The following is a 26,661-nucleotide window of genomic DNA, read 5'->3' as shown; positions in this document are numbered from 1 at the left end:
AATGGATCGGGTTACTCTACTCAAATCCGTCAGCTAAGGTCAAAGCAAATGGGGTACTTTCATCTCCCTTATCAATATCGAACGGTACCAGACAGGGGTGCCCCCTCTCACCCCTCATATATATCCTTACTCTGGAACCCTTTCTTAACTGCATCAGATCGGACCCATCAATCAGGGGGGTGAGGGTGGGCACCAATGAACACCTAGTTGCGGCATTTGCCGATGATCTTCTTTTCTTTTTAAAGGACCCCCTGACCTCAATCCCTAACCTGATGAGGAGATTTCAGGAATTTGGCGCTTTATCCAACCTAAAGATTAACTTCTCTAAATCACAAGCCCTTAATATCTCCCTCCCACCAGAGATGGCTACTCACTGCGCACAGACTTTTCCCTTCACCTGGTCGAAGTCATCCCTGAAATACCTGGGAATAACCATCCCTCGTGGCCTGTCTGAACTGTTCCACTTAAATTTCGAACCTCTGGGTAGAGTCCTCTCAGATGACCTATCCACTTGGGCTAAGAAACCCTGTCTTTCCTGGTTCGGGAGAATTTCCTCAGTTAAAATTAACCTGCTTCCTCGGTTTCTCTATGTCAGCCAATGCATTCCCATCACACTTCCTCCGTCCTACCTGCGCTCCCTTCAATCACAAATTTCCAAATTCATATGGGGAAACAAACCACCCAGATTGAAAAGATCGGTCATCTCCATGCCCAAAGAACATGGGGGCCTGGGTCTCCCTGACCTATATAAGTACCATACCGCCTCACAACTCTCGAGAGTAGTGGAATGGGCAAACGAGGTGGACACAAAACACTGGGTTTTGGTTGAGCAAGACTTTACTCACATTCCTGCTTCAGTCTTGGGATGGATCCCTCAGAGCCAACAAACTGGGAGAGACTTGGGCAACCCACTAATCGACGCTTCCATTTTAAGCACAAATCCTTCCAAAACTAGGCTTGCTATCCCATCCAAGCAACCTAACCCCTCTAACCCATAACCCACACTTTCTTCCTGCCCAGGAGATCCCCTTTCTTTTTAATCACCCCATCCTTCCAAACCCTCGGGTAAAAGACTTTATAAACAACGGTAGATTAAAGTCACTAACGGATCTCAACTCACTCTCAGAAACCCACCCCCCCCCCTTACTTGGTGGCAATACCTGCAGATCTCTCACTACCTCAGAAGTGACGAGATAAAGAGAAACTGGTCCAAACCACTTACCGCTTTCGAAAATTTAGTAGTTAGCAAGGGCCCACACAGACACCTAGTGTCCTCCGTGTATCAAATCCTGCTTGGGGCAAATTGGGATGGTAATACCAAATTCCAAGACAAATGGGAAAGAGACTTGAATCTTAAATTTGACAATGATAGATGGGAACAAATCATCCTCTTTAACCATAAAGGTTCTTTAAATACCAACACTCAGGAACTTGGTTACAAGATTCTGACACGCTGGTATAAGACACCACATGTACTCCACAAAATCTTCCCATCCGTCCTGGACCAATGTTGGAGATGCGGCGGGTCGGGGGGAACCCTCCTGCATATCTTCTGGGAGTGCCCTACCATACGTGTCTTCTGGAAAGCAGTACACTCCCTAATGGAACATATTACAACCGACAAGATCCCCTTCACCCCAGCCTGCCTCCTTCTACATGACACCACCTCCTCCATCAGAGCATACAAGAAATCTATACTACTACATTTGATTAACGCTGCACGAGCACTCATCCCAACACACTGGAAGTCCAATATCTCCCCCTCTCCATTGGAGTGGGTGCGTAGAGTTGATGCTATTGCTGAAATGGAGGAGCTGGTGTCGGCGGCGGCAGACAGACTTGAAAAATGTAATATCACATGGGCAGTTTGGTTCCATTTCAAACTATCTGATGATTTTCAACAAAGAGTGGGAGGGCAAACATGACGTTTCCCTAGCACGAAATTCTTCACATTGCCTGAATCTCCCCTTCAGCAACAAACTCCCTGGATGTTCTTTCTACCTCTCTACTTCCCTACTCTCCTCTCTACTCTACCCTCCTCTCTGGGAATACTTCCCCTTCCTTAGTAGCAAGCTGGGATATTAGCCATAATTTGTGGAAACTACGACATCCTGGCCCCTAACCAATTAGCTTCACTCTGTCGCATGCTACTCATCAGGTCTGACTCATTTAACCTATTTAACCTATCTATGTTCTCATAAAAGGCTTTGTTTGTATGCTTTCTTTTTTGATTCTGAAATGTTTGTACCTTTTCACTTTTGACATTCAATAAAGCTTTGAATAGTTAAAAAAAAAGAATGGCAGCAATGAAATATTCCCTGTGAAAATCCATAGGTGAATTTTGATTGGCTTTTGTAGGCTCCACCAACTTTTCTGAATATTAATCCCAGTCACCCAGTGACTAACTGTGCAAAGTTTGAGAACCCTGCCATTAACAGTGTAACAATGGCTGCAGTTTACATTTTCCCAGTGAAATTTGTATTTGTCTCCGCCCACTTTTTGGTTATGGGGATAAAAAGTATCCTATATGTTATTTCAGGTAATGTACTATGTGTGTGCCAAATTTCATTCAAATTCCTTCAGCCATTTTTGCGTGATCGAGTAACAAACATCCGCACTTCCCCTTTTATAATATTAGTAGGATATGCTGCATTTTATATATGGACTGGCGGCCTGGAGGGGGAATAGTAATTAACATGGCCCGGACTTGTGCAGAAGCAGGATCAGCCATGTACCGGCTGTGTCCTGCGCTCAAGTCTACCAGCGCCGATTTCACATGTATGCACTGCATTTTCTATACTGGCTAACGTGCTGCATTTTCTGATATGTGAGATGGGCCCCTGTATTGGGGGAGGGGGGTCTTTAGAAGCTGTGCCCCCACAGCTCTGGAACCCCCTGCAGTCACTGGGGCTGCTCTCTGTGGTTACACCTCTGGTGAAAAGTGTGTCCTTTAGCCTTTGCCATAAACAAACACTAGTAACAAAGTATGGTATAGATATTGTGGGGACTGCTTGAGTGTCCTGAACGTAACTGCACAACACTTATAAAGCATATACAGTATATTAGAATCTTGCTGGATTAACTTCCAGGAGTTCGGATGCGGGGTGGCATGATTGACAGGACCAGACAGGTATGATATATACATTATGCTGCGTTCAGACAAATGCAAAAACTTACAAATATTGTTACTTATGCTAAGTATATTTACTTTATAACAACTTGATTTAGTGGGTTATATTCCACTTTAAATAAATTATTCAAGTAGTCTGAAGTGTGTGTCCAGGTGCCCCAAATGTTCCTGGCATTTCCTACAGCTATTGCACACTTTAGATCAGCAGTGTCTAACAGTTATCTTCTATTGTTTTTCCTACACCTCCAGCTCACCCCTTTTCCCCTCCCCTTTCTGTACAACAGAACAGGCTGCTCAGCAGATTGCCCGCTAGCCTGTCTATACAGAAATCATTCCGAAATTACCACCTTGAACTAATGTTTTTATGTGAATGGAGTAATTCATATTTTAATATCAATCAACATTTATAACAGTATTTATAAATTAAATGTACTGTTTCCATAACTCCACAGGTCGAATAAGTTCTGGATCGGTGGGATCAAGGATTGAGAAGACTGAACTCTCCAGAGGCTTCCCACTACTGAGGTAAGTATTCAATTATCTTTTTTCGCTTCAAGTACCCTTGAAAGGATACACAAGGTGACATGATGAGATAGACATGTGTATGTACAGCGCCAAGCATACAAATAATTATGCTGTGTTCCTTTTTTTCTTTCCCTGCCTCAAAGAGTTCAACATCAGGAATGCAAGTGACTGGCTTGGGACTGGGTGGGACCACAGCATAACCCTCAGTGATAAGGAATTACAGCCATAATACAGAAAATGCCTTCTGAGAGCAGAAAATAGATTAAAAAGGGTCAACAGTTCATATGCCGGGCATGCAAAGAGCATCAGGGGAGCGGACTTCTGTGCAGGACAGGCCGCCGACTCCAGGAGGTAATGGAGCGGCGGCCAGGGAAAAAGGGGCGGCAGGCTGGTTACCTACAGGGGACAGCTACCTATCTAATCTATACTGGGGGACATCTACCTATCTAATCTATACTGGGGGACAGCTACCTATCTAATCTATACTGGGGGACAGCTACCTATCTAATCTATACTGGGGGACAGCTACCTATCTAATCTATACTGGGGGACAGCTACCTATCTAATCTATACTTGGGGACAGCTACCTATCTAATCTATACTGGGGACAGCTACCTATCTAACCTATACTGGGGGACAGATACCTATCTAATCTAAACTGGGGACAGCTACCTATCTAATCTATACTTGGGGACAGCTACCTATCTAATCTATACTGGGGGACATCTACCTATCTAATCTATACTGGGGACAGCTACCTATCTAATCTATACTGGGGGACAGATACCTATCTAATCTATACTGGGGACAGCTACCTATCTAATCTATACTTGGGGACAGCTACCTATCTAATCTATACTGGGGGACATCTACCTATCTAATCTATACTGGGGACAGCTACTTATCTAATCTATACTGGGGGACATCTACCTATCTAATCTATACTGGGGGACAGCTACATATCTAATCTATACTGGGGGACAGCTACCTATCTAATCTATACTTGGGGACAGCTACCTATCTAATCTACACTGGGGGATAGCTGCCTATCTAACCTATACTGGGGGACAGCTACCTATCTAATCTATACTGGGGACAGCTGCCTATCTAATCTATACTGGGGGACAGCTACCTATCTAATCTATACTGGGGGACAGCTACCTATCTAATCTATACAAGGGACAGCTACCTATCTAACCTGTACAGGGGGCACCTACCTATTTAATCTATACTGGGGACAGCTACCTATCTAATCTATACTGGGGGCAGCTGCCTATCTAATCTATACAGGGGACAGCTACCTATCTAACCTATACAGGGGACAGCTACCTATCTAATCTATACAGGGGACAGCTGCCTATCTAATCTATACAGGGGACAGCTACCTATCTAACCTATACAGGGGACAGCTGCCTATCTAATCTATACAGGGGACAGCTACCTATCTAACCTATACAGGGGACAGCTACCTATCTAACCTGTACAGGGGACAGCTACCTATCTAATCTATACTGGGGACAGCTACCTATCTAATCTATACTGGAGGCAGCTGCCTATCTAATCTATACTGGGGGACAGCTACCTATCTAATCTATACTGGGGGACAGCTACCTATCTAATCTATACAGGGGACAGCTATCTATCTAATCTATACAGGGGACAGCTACCCATCTAATCTATACAGGGGACAGCTGCCTATCTAACCTATACAGGGGACAGCTACCTATCTAATCTATACAGGGGACAGCTGCCTATGTAATCTATACTGGGGGACAGCTGCCTATCTAATCTATACAGGGGGCAGCTACCTATCTAATCTATACAAGGGGCAGCTGCCTATCTAATCTATACAGGGGACAGCTGCCTATCTAATCTATACTGGGGACAGCTGCCTATCTAATCTATACAGGGGACAGCTACCTATATAATCTATACAGGGGACAACTGCCTATCTAACCTATACAGGGGACAGCTACCTATCTAATCTATACAGGGGACAGCTACCTATCTAATCTAAACAGGGGACAGCTGCCTATCTAATCTATACAGGGGACAGCTACCCATCTAATCTATACAGGGGACAGCTGCCTATCTAACCTATACAGGGGACAGCTACCTATCTAATCTATACAGGGGACAGCTGCCTATCTAATCTATACAGGGGACAGCTACCTATCTAATCTATACAGGGGACAGCTACCTATCTAATCCTTACAAGGGGCAGCTGCCTATCTAATCTATACAGGGGACAGCTGCCTATCTAATCTATACTGGGGACAGCTGCCTATCTAATCTATACAGGGGACAGCTACCTATATAATCTATACAGGGGACAACTGCCTATCTAACCTATACAGGGGACAGCTACCTATCTAATCTATACAGGGGACAGCTACCTATCTAATCTAAACAGGGGACAGCTGCCTATCTAATCTATACAGGGGACAGCTACCCATCTAATCTATACAGGGGACAGCTGCCTATCTAACCTATACAGGGGACAGCTACCTATCTAATCTATACAGGGGACAGCTGCCTATCTAATCTATACAGGGGACAGCTACCTATCTAATCTATACAGGGGACAGCTACCTATCTAATCTATACAGGGGACAGCTGCCTATCTAACCTATACTGGGGACAGCTGCCTATCTAACCTATACTGGGGACAGCTACCTATCTAACCTATACAAAGGGCAGCTACCTATCTAACCTATACAGAGGGCAGCTACCTATCTAATCTATACAGGGGACAGCTACCTATCTAATCTATACAGGGGACAGCTACCTATCTAATCTATACAGGGGACAGCTACCTATCTAATCTTTACTGGGGACAGCTAACTAGCTAACCTATACTGGGGAAACCTACCTAGTTAACCTATACTGGGGAAACCTACCTAGCTAATCTATACTGGAGGCACCTACCTAGCTAATCTATACTGGGGAAACCTACCTAGCTAATCTATACTGGAGGTACCTACCTATCTAGCTAATCTGTATTGGGGACACCTACCTAGCTAACCTACACTGGGTGCACCTATGCCTGACTAACCTATACTGGGTGCACCTATGCTGGTCTACCTATACTGGGCCACCTACCTGACTAACCTATACTGGGGGCACCTACTTAGCTAACCTATACCGGGGGCACCTATGCCTGACTAACCTATAAGGGGTTGCACCCACCTAGCTAACCTATACTGGATGCACCTATGTCTACCTGAACTGGGAGTACCTACCTGGCTAACCTATACATGGGGCACCTATGCCTGAATAAACTATACTGGGGGCACCTATACCTGGCTTCCTATACACTCCAGCTGTACCTGGCTACCTACCTATACTGAGAGTGTTTTTTTTTTCTTTTTGTCTAACCATAGCTATAACATGCGGTACACTGTCAGGTCTGTGCGGTCATTCCAAATTAGGGGGGGGGGGGGGGGGATGGGTAAATATTATTGTTGGCCCTCGACCTGGTCTAAGTGTTAAATTTCGGCCCTCCGTCTATTTGAGTTTGACACCCCTGATCTATACAGAGGCATCTAATCCTGACTTTCTATACAGAGGCATCTAATCCTGATTATACAGAGGCATCTAATACTGACTATCTATACAGAGGCATCTGATCCTGACTAACTATACAGAGGCATCTAATCCTGACTTTCTATACAGGGGCATCTAATCTTGACTATCTATACAGAGGCATCTAATCCTGACTATCTATACAGAGGCATCTAATCCTGACTATTTATACAGAGGCATCTAATCCTGACTATACTGAGACATCTAATCCTGACTATCTATATATACAGAGGCATCTAATCCTGACTACCTATACAGAGGCATCTAATACTGTCTACCTATACAGAGGCATCTAATACTGACTATCTATACAGAGGCATCTAATACTGACTATCTATACAGAGGCATCTAATACTGACTATCTATACAGAGGCATCTAATCCGGACTATCTATACAGAGGCATCTAATCCTAACTACCTATACAGAGGCATCTAATACTGACTATCTATACAGAGGCATCTAATCTGGACTATCTATACAGAGGCATCTAATCCTGGCTACCTATACAGAGGCATCTAATACTGACTATCTATACAGAGGCATCTAATCCGGACTATCTATACAGAGGCATCTAATCCTGGCTACCTATACAGAGGCATCTAATCCTGGCTACCTATAGAGAGTCATCTAATCCGGACTATCTATACAGAGGCATCTAATCCTGGCTACCTATACAGAGGCATCTAATCCAGACTATATATACAGAGGCATCTAATCCTGGCTACCTATACAGAGGCATCTAATCCTGACTTTCTATACAGAGGCATCTAATCCAGACTATCTATACTGAGGCATCTCATCCTGACTATCTATACAGAGGTATTTGATCCTGACTACCTATACAGAGGCATCTAATCCTGGCTACCTATACAGAGGCATCTAATCCGGACTATTTATACAGAGGCATCTAATCCGGACTATCTATACAGAGGCATCTAATCCGGACTATCTATACATAGGCATCTAATTCTGACTATCAATACAGAGGCATCTAATCCTGACTATATATGCTGAGGTACCTATTGCTAACTATCTATACAGAAGCATCTAATCCTGGCTATCTATACTGAGGTACCTATTCCTGACTAACTATACAGAGGCATCTAATCCTGACTATCTATACTGAGGCATCTAATCCTGGCTACCTATAAAGAGACATCTAATCCTGACTATCTATACTAAGTTACCTATTCCTGACTATCTATACAGAGACATCTAATCCTGGCTATGTATACTATGTTACCTATTCCTGATTAGCTATACAGAGGCATCTAATCCTGGCTATGTGTACTGAGGTACCTATTCCTGACTGTACGGAGGCATCTAATCCTGGCTATCTATACTGAGGTACCTATTCCTGACTATCTATACAGCGACATCTAATCCTGGCTACCTATACTGAGGTACCTATTCCTGACTATCTATTGGGGTACTAATAAAGTGTTTATTTATGTCAGACAAGTAGTCTAGTCTGCTTTCGGAGGTAAGTCCACCACTGCCTCCCCAGCATATTTTAAAACTTTTAATTATTGTCTTTGTTCTGCTGGCGCCTCTGTTCATCAAAGTCATCTATACAGAGGCATCTAATGCTGACTATCTATACAGAGGCATCTAATCCTGGCTACCTATACTGAAGTACCTATTTCTGACTATCTGTACAGAGGCAACTAATCCTGGCTACCTATATAGAGGCATTTCCTTCCGGGTACCACGTGACAACGCCGTCCATGCCACCTGCATCAGCATGTAGTTGCATACGGAGGTCCACTGTGTGTCATCCACCCAGCGCTCACTGCGGATGGCTGAGAGACTTCTGCTTTACAACAGTAGCTCCATTTGTCTCCGGGCTGCAATGTCTCGTGCTTACATATGCTGCATCGCTTGCTTTTGTACATGCTTCATGGTGGCATATTCCATACTCAAGAGTTCTAACTGATTCAACAACTGCGATTGAGTTGTGATCTGGACACTTTGCTGGAATAGTGCGGACACTGCCGGAATTATTGCGTTGGGAATTGTTTGAGGAATGAGCGTATCAGTTTAAGGCGCCAAGCATCATTGTTATTGCATCATGAATTGTGCTTGATGCTATTAACATTCAAATGAATATCTGGGGATTGCGACTAGGAAAACCTGCTCTCTGAACTGTTGCTCATAGCTAGTAGGTGTAGTCCAGCGGACCATTCCTGGCAGGTAGTTGTAGATGGTGTGTGAATGGCATTACAGCATGGGCCGGCCATATTGTTTTTAATATTTTGACAAATGCGTCAGATATTTTTCCAGATGTTCCTCTGAGTATGCACTTTAACTTTTTCTAATGCACCAATAAAGTGACCACACAGTGGGTTTGTTGGACATACACGCTCATTATTGTGTTCTTTTTTCCCCTTACCTTTTTCAATTACCTATACAGAAGCATCTAATCCTGACTATCTATACAGAGGCATCTAATCTGGACTATTAATACAGAGGCATCTAATCCTGGCTACCTATACATTATTGATTGCTGAGCTGCGCTCACCATAAGTTCCTATAAAACATAAATGTGCTACACATAGCGTAATTCCGTTATAATCTTGCAGACACCTGAGTGATAGTGAGTAGTGTGACACTTGTGAATCCACTCCCCAAAGTAGATTGCACTCACCAAATTGAGGTGGATCTAGAGTTTCAACTTAAATCATCCCACTGGCGCTTTCACTCATCAACTTTCCTTTAGGCTGGTTTCACAGTGGGACGTTAAAGTCCCACGTTACAGCAGCCAGTAACGCAAGCCTAACTCACAGCACTGTAAAATCAATGTGCTGTTCACAGTGCTCACGTTGCGTTACATAGTAACGCAGCACGTTTAAACAAAGTGCTGCATGCTGTATGTTATACTGGGCTAAGCCATGTTAGACTGCTTGCACATGTTCAGTAATGTTGGAGGAGGAGGTCTCCCCTCCTCCTCTGGGGCCAGCCACATGGCTAATTAATATTCACTGCGCTGCAGAGACTCCTGGTAGGACTGTAGTGTTGTCCGGATCATGAATGAATCGTTCATTTGATCCGGATCTTTTTTGTGAGTTGAATCATCCGGATCATCACAATGAAAGATTCGGTTCACAGTGGATGTCTGTCTGGAAGAAACAGGAACAAACAGAATGTACAGTGCAGGGAAAGTCCTGTCCTGCTAATCATTTCACCCAGTCTGCTTCCCTAGTAAAATGATTCAAATAATTCGGTTCAAAGATCCGGATCTTTTCAATGATCCGATTCAAATGATCCGAATCCTTAAAAAGATCCGGACTTCCTATCACTAACCTGGAGCGGCTACTTTGAGAGCTGCATAACGCAACTCAATCTGACGTCCAACTTCAACACCACCATGCGTTGCGTTAGGGGCACGTTATGCGACCATAACGTCCCCTAAAACGCAACGTCTTGGTGTGTAAGTAGCCTTAATATATGGATAAAAGTTTCCTTCACATAAAAAACATAAAAACACATAGAGCCATCATAGCATGATACTGCTTAGACATCGAAAATCACCCGCGCATCAATTGCGCACTCACGTATGAAGACTTGAATCATTGTGCATCATATAAGCCTCAGCAGTGGGGTCTGTCCTGGCTTCTGGATGGGTACGGCGTCCCGTGTCCCCTCTATGGCTCCATCCGCCTAGGCTGCGGTGCCCCGCTCTGTCAGATAGTTTTACAAATGCCGGCTTTCCTCCGCACGCAGTGACGTCAGACGCACTGGCCGTAGCTCCGCCCTAGAGGGGACACGGGACGCCGTACCCATCCAGAAGCCAGGACAGACCCCACTGCTGAGGCTTATCTACTTTGGGGAGTGGATTCACAAGTGTCACACTACTCACTATCACTCGGGTGTCTGCAAGATTATAACGGAATTACGCCATGTGTAGCACATTTATGTTTTATAGGAACTTATGGTGAGCGCAGCTCAGCAATCGATAATATTTCAACAACTGGCAAAGTGAAACAACGATCCCAAACAAAGAGTAACTTTATTGACTGCTTATTATTTGGTCAAAAATTGCACAAGAAAACTGACTGCAGTAAGGTCTGATAAGATTGAGAGAACTGCATTAAAATAATTTATTGACTGCAGTAAGGTCTGATAGGACTGAGAGAATCACATTGAAATATCTAATTACTGTGGATATCACCCTACAGATTGTGGGCTGCAGTAAGATCTAATTGTGCTGCAGTATTTTCTTCTTTTATTTTCTCCACGCTGTATTTTAATGTCTTACTAATTTTGAGTGGACCTTTTGATTGCAGCAGATAATTTTAAGAATTACTGATGCAGTTTTGAGTCCTGACTCCTGCTAAGGTTTTAGTTTTATTTACAGGCAGCACAGCCCTACTAACTTGTGTTTGACTATCTATACAGAGGCATCTAATCCTAACTACCTATACAGAGGCATCTAATCCTGGCTACCTATACAGAGGCATCTGATCCTGGCTACCTATACAGAGGCATCTAATCCTGACTACCTATACAGAAGCATCTAGTCCGGACTATCTATAAAGAGGCACTACCTATACATAGCCATCTAATCCTGGCTACCTATACAGAGGCATCTAATCCTGACTACCTATACATAGCCATCTAATCCTGGCTACCTATACAGAGGCATCTAATCCTGACTACCTATACAGAGGCATCTAATCCTGACTACCTATATAGAGGCACTACCTATACAGAGCCATCTAATCCTGGCTACCTATACAGAGGCATCTAATCCGGATTATCTATACAGAGGCAGAGGACTATCTATACAGAGAGGTTGTCCAGCAGATGGGTGAGAGACTTCTGCTTTACAGCGGTAGCTTCGTTTGTCTCTGGGCCGCAATGTCTTGTGCTTACACATGCTGCATCGCTTGCTTTTGTACATGCTTCATGGTGGCATACTCCACACTCAAGAGTTCTAACTGATTCAACAACTGCAATTGAGTTGTGATCTGGAGGACCCTCTGCTGGAATAGTGCGGACACTGCCGGAACTATTGCCAGGGCCGGCTGTAGGTTTCACTGCACCCTGAGCGAAACCGGATTTTGGTGCCCCCCCATCCTCTTTGCGCACGTACACACATACGCATGCACACACACAGCCCCAATTATAGCACCAACAATTTGCAATGCTCGTTATAGCTGTGGTGCGTCCCTCCCCAAAAAATGCCCTCAGACTCAATATAGGTAGGTAGGTAGCCAGGTATAGGTGCCCTCAGTATAGGATCTCATGTGTAGGTGCCCTCAGTGTAGGTAGCCAAGCATAGGTAGTATAGTTGCCCTCAGTGTAAGTAGCATAGTTGTCCCCATATAGGTAGCATAGCTGCCCCCAGTGTAGCTAGTACAGTTGCCCCCAGTGTAGTAGCATAGTTGCCCCCAGTGTAGTAGCATAGCTGCCCCCAGTGTAGGTAGTATTCCCCCAGTGTAGGTAGTATGCCCCCAGTGTAGTAGCATAGCTGCCCCCAGTGTAGGTAGTATGCCTCCAGTGTAGGTAGTATGCCCAAGTGTAGGTAGTATGCACCCAGTGTAGGTAGTATGCCCCCAGTGTAGGTAGTTTGCCCCAGTATGCCCCCAGTGTAGGTAGTATGCCCCCAGTGTAGGTAGTATGCCCCCAGTGTAGGTAGTGTGCCCCCAGTGTAGGTAGTTTGTACCAGTATGCCCACCGTGTAGGTAGTATGCCCCCAGTGTATGTAGTATGACCCCAGTGTAGGTAGTTTGCCCCAGTATGCCCCCAGTGTAGGTAGTTTGCCCCAGTATGCCCCCAGTGTAGGTAGTATGCCCCCAGTGTAGGCAGTTTGTCCCAGTATGCCCCCAGGCAAACCCCCCTCCTCCTTCTGCGGCAGCGGGCCGGGCAGAGACTGACTCACCTGACATCTAGCTCCAGCGCCGACGTCACTCTCCCCGCCTCCGCTCCGCATTTGTGGACATCGGCGACCATGTCCTTGTAGTCCTACTCTAACTACAGACGGAGAGGACGCAGGGAGAGACAGCGGGGCGGCAAGGGGCATGCGCTCTTGAGAGCATGGCGCCCTGAGCGAACGCTCAGGTTGCTCAAAGCAAGGGCCGGCCCTGACTATTGCATTGGCAATTGTTTGAGGAATGAGAGCATCAGCTTAAGGCGCCAAGCATCATTGCTTTTCCATCATGTGCTAGATGCTATTAACAAATATCTGGATATCTAATCCTGACTATCTATACAGAGGCATCTAATCCTGGCTACCTATACAGAGGCATCTAATCCTGGCTATGTGTACTGAGGTACCTATTCCTGTCTATCTATACAGAGGCATCTAATCCTGGCTATGTATACTGAGTTACCTATTCTTAGCTACCTATACAGAGCCATCTAATCCTGGCTATGTATACTGAGTTACCTATTCTTAGCTACCTATACAGAGCCATCTAATCCTGGCTATGTATACTGAGTTACCTATTCTTAGCTACCTATACAGAGCCATCTAATCCTGACTACCTATACAGAGGCAACTAATCCTGGCTATGTATACTGAGTTACCTATTCTTAGCTACCTATACAGAGCCATCTAATCCTGACTACCTATACAGAGGCAACTAATCCTGGCTACCTATACAGAGGCATTTCCTTCCGGGTACCACGTGACAACGCCGTCCATGCCACCTGCATCAGCGTGTAGCTGCATACGGAGGTCCGCCGTTTGTCATCCTCCCAGCTCTCACTGCGGATGGGTGAGAGACTTCTGCTTTACAACAGTAGCTCCGTTTGTCTCCGGGCCGCAATGTCTTGTGCTGCATCGCTTGCTTTTGTACATGCTTCATGGTGGCATATTCCATACTTAAAGAGTTCTAACTGATTCAACAACTGCGATTGAGTTGTGATCTGGACACTTTGCTGGAATAGTGTGGACACTGCCGGAATTATTGCGTTGGGAATTGTTTGAGGAACGAACGTATCAGTTTAAGGCGCCAAGCATCATTGTTTTTCCATCATGAATTGTGCTTGATGCTATTAACATTCAAATTAATATCTGGGAATTGCAACCAGGGATACCTGCTCTCTGAACTGTTGCTCATAGCTAGTAGGTGTAGTCCAGCGGACCATTCCTGGCTATTTATACAGAGGTATCTAATCCTGACTATCTATACAGAGGCATCTAATCCTGGCTACCTATACTGAGGTACCTATTCCTGACTATCTATACAGCGGCATCTAATCCTGACTATGTATACTGAGGCATCTAATCCTGGCTACCTATAAAGAGGCATCTAATCCAAACTATCTATACAGCGGCATCTAATCCTGACTATGTATACTGAGGCATCTAATCTTGGCTACCTATAAAGAGGCATCTAATCCGGACTATCTATACAGAGGCATCTAATCCGGACTATCTATACAGAGGCATCTAATCCTGGCTACCTATACTGAGGTATCTAATCTTGGCTACCTATAAAGAGGCATCTAATCCGGACTATCTATGCAGCGGCATCTAATCCTGACTATGTATACTGAGGCATCTAATCCTGACTATGTATACTGAGGCATCTAATCCTGGCTACCTATAAAGAGGCATCTAATCCAAACTATCTATACAGCGGCATCTAATCCTGACTATGTATACTGAGGCATCTAATCCTGGCTACCTATAAAGAGGAATCTAATCCGGACTATCTATACAGAGGCTTCTAATCCTAGCTATCTATACTTGGGGTACCTACTCCTGGTGGTGGGGCCTGGGTCCAAATTCTGCATCGAGGCCCCAAGGTTTGTAGCTTCGCCACTTTGTATCTCCCCACACATATACTCACAATGTTTAATAGTAAACTACCATTCAAAGGAGGGATATCGGTTTGGTATTCTGAATTTTTCACGAACAACCTATCTCTAATCCAAAAATATACTAATGTATGGTCATATGACCTAAATGTAACAATCTCCCCTAATCAGATCCTTGCGACAAGCAAATATATAAAAAAAATTCTCCCATTGCACTACACACTGGGAACAATTTCAGAAACTACTAACTAAATGGTACATTTATGGTACAGGATATTATTATAAAGAAGTGGTGAAGCACCTCCCTTGAGTACGTTGAATACGTTGTGATGTGTCTCGGTAGGTCTGGCAGCACTCCAGTTCAGGATCAATGAAGAAGACATCTGACTGGCACCATCAAGTTAAAGCTCTTTTATTTCATGAATGCATAACAGCAAATTCAGCGATGTTTTGAAGCTGATGCGTCTTTATCAAGCTTAGCGTAAGTATTCAGCTAAGCTTGATAAAGAAGTGTCAGCTTCGAAACCTCGCTGTATTTGCTGTTATGCATTCATGAAATAAAGAGCATTAACTTGATGGTGCCGGTCAGATGTCTTCTTCATTGTGAGGATATTGTAAAATTATTTCTAGCCACCTTAAAGAGACTGAAGTCTCAAAAAAGCATCTTTTTATTTAACCACTTGCCGACCGTGCACTCATACCGCGCGTCGGCAAAGTGGCAGCTGCAGGACCAGCGACGCACATCTGCGTCACCGGCTGCAGGCTAATTAATCAGGAAGCAGCGACTGCTTCCTGTCAATTCACGGCGGGGGGCTCCGTGAATAGCCTGCGGGCCACCGATCGCGGCTCGCAGGCTAAATGTAAACACAAGCGGAAATAATCCGCTTTGTTTACATTTGTACAACGCTGCTAACAGTAGCAGCGTTGTACTGGATCAGCGATCCCCGGCCAATCAGCGGCCGGGGATCGCTGTCACATGACAGGCAGGAGCCTGTTAGAGGCTGCACAGGACAGATCCGTTCCTGTGCAGCCTCGGATCTCCGGGGAAGGGAGGGAGGAGAGGGGGGAATCCTGCGGTGGAGGGGGCTTTGAGCCCCCCGCCAGCCACACGCAGGTAGGAGCGATCAGACCCCCCCAGCACATCATCCCCCTAGTGGGGAAAAAAGGGGGGGGGGCGATCTGGTCGCTCTGCCTGGTGTTTGATCTGTGCTGGGGGCTGTAGAGCCCACCCAGCACAGATCAGAAAATACAGCGCTGGTCCTTAAGGGGGGGTAAAGGCTGGGTCATCAAGTGGTTAATAAAAGTGTTATCATAATAGCCCTACCTAAACTGCCGCATCCCCGCCACTCTAATAAGACAAGACAAATAACATTTATATTGCGCTTTTCTCCTTGCGGACTCAAAGCTCCAGAGCAGCAGCCACTAGGGCGCGCTCTATTGGCAGTAGCAGTGTAAGGGAGACTTGCCAAAGGTCTCCTACTGAATTAGTGCTGGCTTACTGAACAGGCAGAGCCAAGATTCGAACCCTGGTCTCCTGTGTCAGAGGCAGAGCCCTTAACCATTACACCATCAGCCAACTGCTAATCTAACTAAATCCCCCCAAACTCCCCGGGGGGCAATCCGGACAGCGCTTCTGTGAGAGGCAGAGCTATGAGCCGCATCTGTCAGCTGGATCGCCGCCTCTGCCCGCCCCTCTCAGTCTTCCTTCCCTGAGAGGGGCAGGGAGAGGTGGAGATACGTGCTGACAGACGCGTGTGAGGCAGGGCGGCAGCTCATAGCTCTGCCTTACACGGAAGCGCTTAGGGCAGCAATATCCACGACCAAGATCGTCGTGGACTTTGCAGGGGAGAGGGAGGGGGGATTTAGATAGTTTACAACGGCGGGAAAGCAGCGGTTTAGTTAGGGCTATTATGTTAAACACTTTTATTAAATAAAAAGGTGCTTTTTTGACACTTCAGTGTCTCTTTAAAGGAATCATCAGCAAAAAAATAAAACATCAGCTTTACTCACCTGGGGCCTTCTCCAGCCCCTTGCAGCTGACTGTCCCACGCTGACTGCTCCGCTCTCCGCCGCCGTCCCGGTCTCCCTGCATGGTGTACAGGCCGACCTCGAGGTCTTCCTTACTGCGCCTGCGTCAAGCGCCGCTGTCAATCACGCCCACATTGTCTACCGCGGGCAACGTAAGCCGCGGGCAACGTGTCCGGCTGATCTCTTATTTTTTAAATGATGATTCCTTTAAGCATACAGTATGTGATACCGGAAGTGTAATCGACAAATAATATTTATATTGTACTTTTCAATTGGTGGACTCCAAACACTTTGGGGCTGCAGCCATTTAGGGAGTACTCCACAGATGACCAGGATCATTAGGGAGTATTGCCCAAAGACTCCTTACTATTTTTGTATTGTCTTGAACCGGATTCATACCTTGGTCAAAGGCTCAAGCCCTACATCAAAGGCAACAGCTTTAAAGCAGCAGGGTCAGCCATACTATTCCAGGGGGAAAAAAAACATCTATGAGTAGATAAATACTTGTTCTACTTACATAACAGATGCATTATACTGTCCACATTTTGATTTCAGTGAATTCTATATAGTAAATAAAGATAATTTTATTATTTCCTTGCTTACCTTTTTTTCTCCTAGAAACTGCTCTGTCACAGCTAGCTTGCTTTGTAAACACATGTGAACACAGCATAGATCGAATTTGAGCAGCTCACTGAACTGCCCTCAGCCAATCAGTGAGGAACAGCTAGGTGGGAGGGGTGATGACAAGGTTGCTTTACTTTGGCAATGGCAAAAATAGAGCCTGGCTGACTGAGATAAGATTTATTACAACAGATACATTTTTGCAGGCTGCATATTAGAGCATTGGGTAAATGGAATTTGATTTTGTGGGTGACAATCCCTCTTTAACCAGTACACTATCCAGCTGACTTACTTATAGTTATCTGTGTCCAGGGCCGGATTTGTACTCTTTACCGCCCAAGGCCACTGTCAGCAGCCACCCCCCTTCAGTTTAGGTAGCCAAATGACCCCCCCCCCCCCACACACACACACACACACACACCAGTATAGGCAGCCAGAGAACCCTTCTCCCTTCCTCCAGTATAGAAAGCCCATTGACCCTTACATCTATTATAGGCAGCCAGATTACTCCCCCCCCCCCTCCCGCAGTATAGGTAGACAGATAACCCTTCCCCCAACTCCTTCAGTTTAGACAACCTGATGACCCCCTTTCCCTCCAGTATAGGCAGCCTGATGACTCCTCCCCCCCTTCCTTTTCCCTTTCCCTCTAGCATAAGAAGCTCTCCCCCATATTCTGTATAGATAGCCTGATGACCCCCCTCCCTCCAGTACAGGTAGCCAGGTGACCATTACCAACCCCCGGTATAGCCTGCTGCCTACCTTGATTCTGTGGTGCCCTAGGCTGTGGCCTATGTGGCCTTGTCTTAAATCCGGCCCTGTGTGTGACACAGTTGTCCAAAAATTCTGTGTCATCAGCATAATAACCTTGAGTTGCTAGAATCTGCTAGAAAAAAAAGATCATTTGAATGTGTTTTTTTTTCTTTTTTTCACATGTGTGTTATCAGCCCATTTCGCTGGCTTTATCATCAGTCTGTACCTACGCCCAGAGCCGGATTATCCACCAGGCAACACAGGCAGTTGCTTTGATCTAGTGAAAGGTCAAGGGCCCGACAGCCCCAATAAAGATTTACTGCCCCATTGATGTAACTCTTTATGGTCCTTAAAAAACAAAGTCTTCAGGAATGCTCTCTGTAACATAGCTGTCAGACCTGGCCAAGGCTACAGGTACACATGTGGTTAATTTTTCTTCCATGATAGCATCATCATTTAGACAAACTGCTCTGCTAAAAGGCTTTGGCTGGGAGAACACTTGTCTGGCCTGGTGCACACCAGAGGAGTTTTTCTGAGCATTTTGAGTTTTTGAAACCTGCTAATGTTATCCTATGTGTCTATGCACACTGGAGCGATGAGGTTTTGTGAAGAAAAAACCCATAGCATTACATTGGGAAGAGCTTTTGAAACCTCTAGCATTTGGGGAGCTTTTCTGGTGTGTCTCAGCCCTCTGTCAGTTTTCTGTGTGCACTTTTCTGCATGTGTTTTTTACACACCATGGGCTCGATTCACAAAGCGGTGCTAACCCAGTTAGAGACTTTAGGCGTGATAACCATTGCACCACGCTGGTGAAAAGCCAGTTTAGGCGTGATAAGTTTAGGCGTGATAAGTTTAGATCACGCGCAAAGTCCCGCACGCAAAGCAGCACCATTAACCTGCCTGGCGTTCTGATTCCCGCGGCCCTGGGAACGTTTTTTGCACATTTTTTTTTCATGTAGCTAGCCTAGCACTAGCTACATGATTCCCCGCTCCCTGCGGCGTCCCTCCCTACCCTCTGTTCGCCGCCGGCGCAATGGCCCGAACGGGATTTCCTCGAGGGCTTCCCCCGTCATCATGGCGATGAACATTGTGGCGTCATCGGCGTCGGCGACGTTGTGACGTCACAGGGAGACCCGATCCACCCCTCAGCGCTGCCTGGCACTGATTGGCCAGGCAGCGCACAGGGTCTCGGCTTGGGGGGCCCTGTATCGCGGCGGGTAGCGGCAGATCGGCGGCGAGCGGCGGCGATCGGGTAAGGCACGCAGCAAGCAAAGTTGAAAAAAAAATTGTTCAAATCGGCCCAGCGGGGCCTGAGCGGTGACCTCCGGCGTCTCTGGACGAGCCTAGCTTGTCCAGAACGCCAGGGAGGTTAAACTCTATGCGAAGTGCACCAGACTTTGCTAGCGCAAAACTTTTGATTAGCTGTGCACTGCGGTGCTAACCCAGTTGGTGCTATAGTTATCACGCCTAAACTTATCACACCTAAACTTATCATGCCTAAACTGAGTTTAGACGTGATAAAGGGCTTTTCACCAGCGTGCTAACTGTTAGCACCTCTTTGTGAATCAGGCCCAATGTGTGTCTGTATGTGGGAAAACTCAGGCATTTTTTATATTTACTAATATAGAAAATCCACACTTTGCTTCACTGCTGTCAGGGTTTTTTCTGGATAGGAAAAACACCTTGAAGTGTACACTGGCCCGCCATTGATTTACATTGGTTCTCAGTTTTACTGGGTAGAAAACACAGAGAAGTGTTCTCCCAGTCCCAGGAGACCTCCCCCCAGACCGCCTTCCATTCAGTGATTTAGGTCTGGTCAGTGTCTGGTGTATTCAGATTTGTTGTTGTAAGAAAATGTGAAAAACTAGGCTAGCTGATAAAAGTGCAATTAGAGGGCAGGCAAGCTGGTAAATATACACAGGGTGATGCAGAGCTTGCCTGGAGGGTCCGTGAGCAAAAATCTGTCTGGTCTCTTCCCAGTTATAATGACTGCATGTGTGGATAAGGTGTTAAACAAGTTGAAAAGTTTTTGACAGTCCCTAGACTCCAGGAGCGCTGCTTTCTGACTTGTGTGAGAGACCGGCAGGGACAGGCGTTCTATTACAGGAAAGTAGCCTCTGTGTGATGTGAGACTGCAATACAGATAAGCTCTCTGCTCAATCTCAGGCTATTCTTAATTTCTCTCCACTCCTCCTCTTTCTGGGCTAGCACACGCCAAAATCGCAATAGCAATCACTAGCAATTTGCGAAGCGATTTTCAGAGTGATTTTTGAATGAATTGCTACAAATAATGCTACATGCAACATGTTTGTGATTTTGAAAAAAATCACAACACTGCTGTGGGAACACCCTCATAGGGTAACATTAGCCAAGCGCTTTTCACATCGCTCTAAGTGTGCACCAGCCCTCCCTCATTCACCTCTGTTTCCCTCTTCCCCTAGTGCTGGGTGTTTGTGTCTTCTTGTGTCATACAGGAAAGCTAAATAAAAGTGCAATCCTGGTGAGGCAAATACCTTCTACCCTCTCTTTCAGCTTTTCTCTCCTCACCGTTTCTCCCTTTCTCTGCTCAGACACACTTTTCTGAGCGATTTTACTGTGATCGCGATTTTACCATGATTTTAATGTAAGTCAATTTGAGCATTTGTTAAAAAGCTCTCATTGCTAAAAGCGCTCAGAAAATTGCTTATAGTGTGTCTGAGCCCTTAGTATTTGTACGCTGCTGGTGAGTTTGGCGCCGGGAGCGCTGAATGACTGCTCTTCCTGCTGCAACTAAACTACACGGCGCGTTAAATACTATTCCCCCTCCAAGTCGTCGCAACTCTAACGGAGGTGTAATTTGGGGTACAGCGATCACCAGAGCCGCAAATTACCCTTACCCTGTGCAGCAAATTATTGCTGCTATGGGGCTCCTGGTTTGGGTAACCGGTGTTGAGCGCCGTGCAGCAAAACCACCTGCTTTGCCTTCTCCCTCCTCTCTCCAATCTTGTTATTAGAAACCATAATCTAAAGCTGGCCATACATGCATCAATTGTTACAGACAGATTCTTTCACTATGATCGAATCATAATGGTTTTTCCACCTGTCAGTACTGAGTATGGATGTGGCCTATGTGGTTTCATACTATAGTAAAGTGGGTTGTGTGCAGGCAGTGATGCACTGCCACTGGCCACCAAAAAGGCATGGATGTTAGAGGGGTGGGGGTGGGGGGTAATTGGAGTGAAAATAGTGAGGGAAGGAAGGGTTTTCGGAAATTAGCATTAGCGAGGCAGGGATCATGGTGCCAGGAGGGAGGTCAGTAAAGATGTGTTACCTGACTGAGGGTGATGGTGGTCTGGTAACAGAGTAGGGAATATCAGAGATTGAAGAGGGGCATATTTGAGGGATTAGTAGAAATGGTGGCGAATTGGTGGACATAAGTGGGGGGGGGGGGGGAATGAACCTTGGGGAATTAAAGTGGCCATACATCTCTTGACATCTGGCTACCTATACTGGGGAGTGACAGCTGGCTATATATACTGGGGGGTCATCTGGCTACCTATAGTGGGGGGGGTCGCTTGGCTACCAATACTGAGGGAACATCTGGCTACTTTTACTGGGGGGTTGTCTTGCTATCTATTCTCGGGGGACATCTGGCTACTACCTATAGTAGGGGGACATCCAACTAGGGTGGCCACACCCATTTTCCATCTAGCATACCCAAAACTGCCCCAGATCGCTAAGGGCCTGAGCCCACTAACGCAGTTGTGTCCGCTTTTCAGCATCTGTAAAATTGATGTGTAACTGAAAAGCGGACACGACTGCACACAACTGCGGTAGTGGGCTCAGGCCCTTAGGATCCTAGCAACCGCCCCAGCGTGCTGCTATTCATACAAAGTCTCAATGCTTTTTGTATACTATGTACACAAACAAAGCCAGATTTCTGGGAAGGCAACAAAGGCCCGGCTATTAGGCAGATGCAGCCCAATGGGGGCATCTGGACATGAAAAAGGGATTGCAACATATGAAAGAGGAGGCTGAAAATAGGGAGAAACACATGAAAAAGGGAAACTGATGCCCAAGGTGGCTGTTCAAAGAAGAAGGGCTGCATAAATGAATGATACACATGGAAGAAGAGGGGGCTGCACATGGAATAGGAAGGGACTGCTGCTCATGTAAGTGGAACTACAACATACTTGGCCTAGGGGCACACTAAGTCTTAATCCTTGTACACAAAACACATCTGCTGCTACTGCTTTCATGTGACAGGTACACTTCACTGCAAAGCCGTTTCTCCCTCGGTCTCGGCTAAATTACAGTCTGTCCACTGAAGCCCATATGCAATATTTTTATTCGCTTCTTCCTGCGTCGTGGAGACCTTCCTCGCAACCCACACACGGCTCAGAGGGAATACATTTCCATACTGGTACAACATAACATAATTATATGGTGCCAATACCGACCGTTAATTAGGAGCTTCTGAACTCATTTAAAAAGCTGTCAATGGCTCGTCAAGGAGTTCATTAAGTGGCACTAACAAGCATGGGGTGGGAGAGCACAGCGCGTCAAACACGGCAGCTGGATCTCAGCCACGATGCCGGGGACAGGCAGAGTGCGACTGACAATGGGGGAGCTTACAGAAGAGCTAGCGAGTGGAGAGGTTAGTCTGTTCCGCTACTTATATGGGACAGAGAGGAAGGCGGCTCTGATAACTGGGGAAGGGGAACTTATTATCTGCAGAGCTTTGTGTTTCTAAGTTTTGTAGTTATGCAACACAGCGACAGGAAGCAGTCACACGCCAAACCTGCTGATGCTGAATAACTTCGCTTGTTATATCTCAGGCACAAATCTAAGCACACCATCTGAGAGCTTAGTAATAATCAGAAGGTAAACAACACATTCAGGGACTGTTCACACACCATATGGGGTGCACGCCTCTCTGTGCAGTGACACATCGATAGGCACACTGCATAAAAATGTGTCTGGCCAGCAGGGCCGTAACTAGAATGTATGGGGGCCCCCCTGCAACAAGATAGCATGGCCCCCTGGTCCAAAGGCCCTGCGACCCCTCCCCCGACCCCCAATATAGCCAGCCAATAAAGAAAAAAATATATACATAAAAAATATTGCACACACACAAACCCCACCACCCCCTCCCGCAATGCAGAGTAGCACAAGGTAATACTTACTTGAGGGTCTCTTCCATGCCACTCCATACTTCCCTGTGGCCAACATCAGCTCAGCGCTCACAGTGGTTGTTTTTGGAGTTAACAAAACACACCTTGACAAAAGCTACACTGCCAGCAATGGCAGCACTGCTTGGTGACACTTTAACGATTAAGGACATGTCAAGGAAAATGCTATAAAATATCTATATGACATCTATAATTTTTCTTTTTACCCCCCCCCCCCACTCCCCCCACACACACACAGGAGAGAAGGAGAACACAGAGAAATCCACCCTGTGCCAGTTTATAGAGAACAGCCTGTCTAATTCTCCATTCTCAGCAAGGAATGAGCTGTCAGCTGCAGAGTCTGTCGAGTTGTGAGCTAATATGTACCTCTCGCTTTACATTTTGGGTCTTATGCTGGGCATACACGGCTCGATTTTGCCGCTCGATTCCACGCCCGATCGTTTTGCCACACTCGATTCTGCAGGCGATTCTCTTATCTTCCGCTCGTTTTTCTTATCTTTTCCCATTGTCCTCCATGCAGAATCAAGCGCGGAAACGATCAGGCGGGAGATCGGACATGTCGGAAATTATCTATCAAGCCATGTAAATGGCTCAGAATTGAGCCGTGTATTCCCAGCATTAGGGGCTGTAGGACTATATCAGCAGAGCACACGCCTGTAGTCATTTGGGTGCTTGTCAATTTTGTTTACAGCTAATATGTTAACACAGAAGGTTAACCTTTTCTGTGCTCCCAGCATGCAAGGAATTAAGTACACTGCAGCATTTCTGAAGAAGCTCTATAAGCTGTAACAAGGAAATGTTTTTTCTGCAAAGGTTATTACGCTGTTGCTTATCTTTTAGAGCAGAGAGTGAGTTCAGGTCCGCTATAAAGTGGGATTATACTCAAAATTACTTGTTTTAATTTAAAACACAGTAAAAAAAAGAAAAAATGTATATATATATATATATATATATATATATATATATATATACTGAAAAACTAGCCTGATGTCATTTGAATGCATGTTAAAGTGATCCTGAGCCGAAGCTTGGGATCAAAATCAAATACACACCTTAAGAGAGGTTATCTAAAGCACCCTGCTGATGAGCGTGGGCCCCTTTCCACATCAGGGCTGTGCAGCTCTTCCTCATGAAGCGATGCTGCGCAGTAGCCATGCAAGTCCACCCGCGCATGCGCAGTACCACGAAGCCCGTGGCTCTGGCTTACTGAACATGCATGGGCGGGCTGGGTCAGTTATTGTGCGGCCACGCTGAAGGAAGAAGAGCTGCGCGGCCCTAATAGGATTACTGACAATGTAGCAGGGAGGGACAACACAACAGGGAGGGAAGCCTTAATAGCATCCTGAGGCTTTTCTCTCTTTAGATAAGTATGATTTTGATTGTGTGTGTTGTGAGGGAGGAGTTTCTGATTCTGTGTGTTATGAGGGAAGGGTTTCTGATTGTGTGTGTAGTGAGGGAGGGGTTTCTGATTGTGTGTGTTATGAGGGAAGGGTTTCTGATTGTGTGTGTAGTGAGGGAGGGGTTTCTGATTGTGTGTGTTATGAGGGAGGGGTTTCTGATTGTGTGTGTTGTTTGGGAGCGGTTTCTGATTGTGTGTGTTGTTTGGTAGGGGTTTCTGATTGTGTGTGTTGTGAGGGAGGGGTTTCTGATGGTGTGTGTTGTGAGGGAGGGGTTTCTGATTCTGTGTGTTTTGGAGGGGTTTCTGATGGTGTGTGTTGTGAGGGAGGGGTTTCTGATGGTGTGTGTTGTTTGGGAGGGGTTTCTGATTGTGTGTGTTGTGAGGGAGGGGTTTATGATTGTGTGTGTTGTGAGGGAAGGGTTTATGATTGTGTGTGTTGTGAGGGAAGGGTTTATGATTGTGTTGTGAGGGAGGAGTTTCTGATTCTGTGTGTTATGAGGGAAGGGTTTCTGATTGTGTGTGTAGTGAGGGAGGGGTTTCTGATTGTGTGTGTTATGAGGGAAGGGTTTCTGATTGTGTGTGTTGTGAGGGAGGAGTTTCTGATTCTTTGTGTTATGAGGGAAGGGTTTCTGATTGTGTGTGTTATGAGGGAGGGGTTTCTGATTGTGTGTGTTGTTTGGGAGCGGTTTCTGATTGTGTGTGTTGTTTGGTAGGGGTTTCTGATTGTGTGTGTTGTGAGGGAGGGGTTTCTGATGGTGTGTGTTGTGAGGGAGGGGTTTCTGATTCTGTGTGTTTTTGGAGGGGTTTCTGATGGTGTGTGTTGTGAGGGAGGGGTTTCTGATGGTGTGTGTTGTGAGGGAGGGGTTTCTGATTCTGTGTGTTTTTGGAGGGGTTTCTGATGGTGTGTGTTGTGAGGGAGGGGTTTCTGATGGTGTGTGTTGTTTGGGAGGGGTTTCTGATTGTGTGTGTTGTGAGGGAGGGGTTTATGATTGTGTGTTGTGAGGGAAGGGTTTATGATTGTGTGTGTTGTGAGGGAAGGGTTTATGATTGTGTTGTGAGGGAGGGGTTTCTAATTCTGTGTGATGTGAGGGAGGGGTTTCTGATTGTGTGTGTTGTGTGGGAGGGGTTTCTGCTTGTGTGTTTCAGTGTTTGCCATGGGCACTATTTTACACAGATACGCCACTGGTTAGAAATGAGTAACAAAGGCTCCTGCACCATGTAACCAATAACCCTTGCGGCAGGATAAAAATCTCTGAACAGCCGACACTCCTTAGAGAATACAGATTCTGGGCTTACAAGAAAGAGTAATTTGAGCTTACAGTCACTTTGGGAAATGCGTAGCTGGCTACAAATTGAAACGGAAAGATATTTTTTCATAACAGTAAATTAGAAAGAGACTTCTGCGGCTGTGATATATGTTTATAGCAATTTTTTTAATAAAAGTAGAGTTTAACTTTAAGCAATATCTTTCTTTCTCAGACTTCTGTAAGTTTCCTAAATAATAAAGTGCTGTACTTGTTCCACTGACTTGCAGCATCGGCGCCATTCTCCAGCTTAGATGCAAGCCGATCCATCACCCGCCGCGCGCGGACGCTCCACCGCTGTATCACCTGCTGCCACCTTCTGAAAAATAATCCATTTTTATTCCTCTTGTTTGGGGAGGAGAGAGGGTGGAAATGAA

The 26,661-nt window shown here is 45.8% G+C and overlaps 1 long non-coding RNA gene across 3 annotated transcripts in view; it reads left to right on the top strand.

The window, feature by feature from the left end:
* Window positions 1-26,661, top strand: part of LOC137536004 (uncharacterized) — a 248,648-nt gene that overhangs the window by 12,085 nt on the left and 209,902 nt on the right. For 2 of the 3 annotated variants that reach the window (XR_011024495.1, XR_011024493.1), the window contains exon 2: window positions 3,583-3,655. This is a non-coding gene — a long non-coding RNA (uncharacterized lncRNA). Of the gene's footprint in view, window positions 1-3,582; window positions 3,656-18,604; window positions 18,729-26,661 lie in introns of those variants that run through there. The other variant, XR_011024494.1, reaches the window with a different exon arrangement.

This window comes from Hyperolius riggenbachi, chromosome 10, assembly GCF_040937935.1.
Source record: "Hyperolius riggenbachi isolate aHypRig1 chromosome 10, aHypRig1.pri, whole genome shotgun sequence".
Lineage (NCBI taxonomy): Eukaryota > Metazoa > Chordata > Amphibia > Anura > Hyperoliidae > Hyperolius > Hyperolius riggenbachi.
Note: the sequence above shows the minus strand (reverse complement) of the source record. Positions and strands in the feature narration are given on the sequence as shown.